Genomic DNA, 207 nt, shown 5'->3' on the forward strand with positions numbered 1-207 from the left:
AGTTGCAATGTACATCCGAGAAGATGTCACACCCCTACTACTCCTATCACACTCAAACTCTGTCTGTGACACGTTAATAGTACACATAAAAAACCAATTGATGTAGTTGTATGCTCAACATACCATTCACTAAATACTGCAAAGCAGGAGGGTAAAATTGAGGATAGCCTCAGACACATAGAAGAGGTCTTGACAAATCTGGACCAA

At 40.1% G+C, this 207-nt stretch overlaps 1 protein-coding gene across 1 annotated transcript in view; it reads left to right on the top strand.

Moving 5' to 3' along the window:
* The window catches only part of LOC106879341 (serine-rich adhesin for platelets), a 209046-nt gene that overhangs the window by 201340 nt on the left and 7499 nt on the right, over positions 1-207 (top strand). The gene's annotated exons all lie outside the window — the stretch shown is intronic.

Source organism: Octopus bimaculoides, chromosome 14 (assembly GCF_001194135.2).
Source record: "Octopus bimaculoides isolate UCB-OBI-ISO-001 chromosome 14, ASM119413v2, whole genome shotgun sequence".
Classification (NCBI taxonomy): Eukaryota; Metazoa; Mollusca; class Cephalopoda; order Octopoda; family Octopodidae; genus Octopus; species Octopus bimaculoides.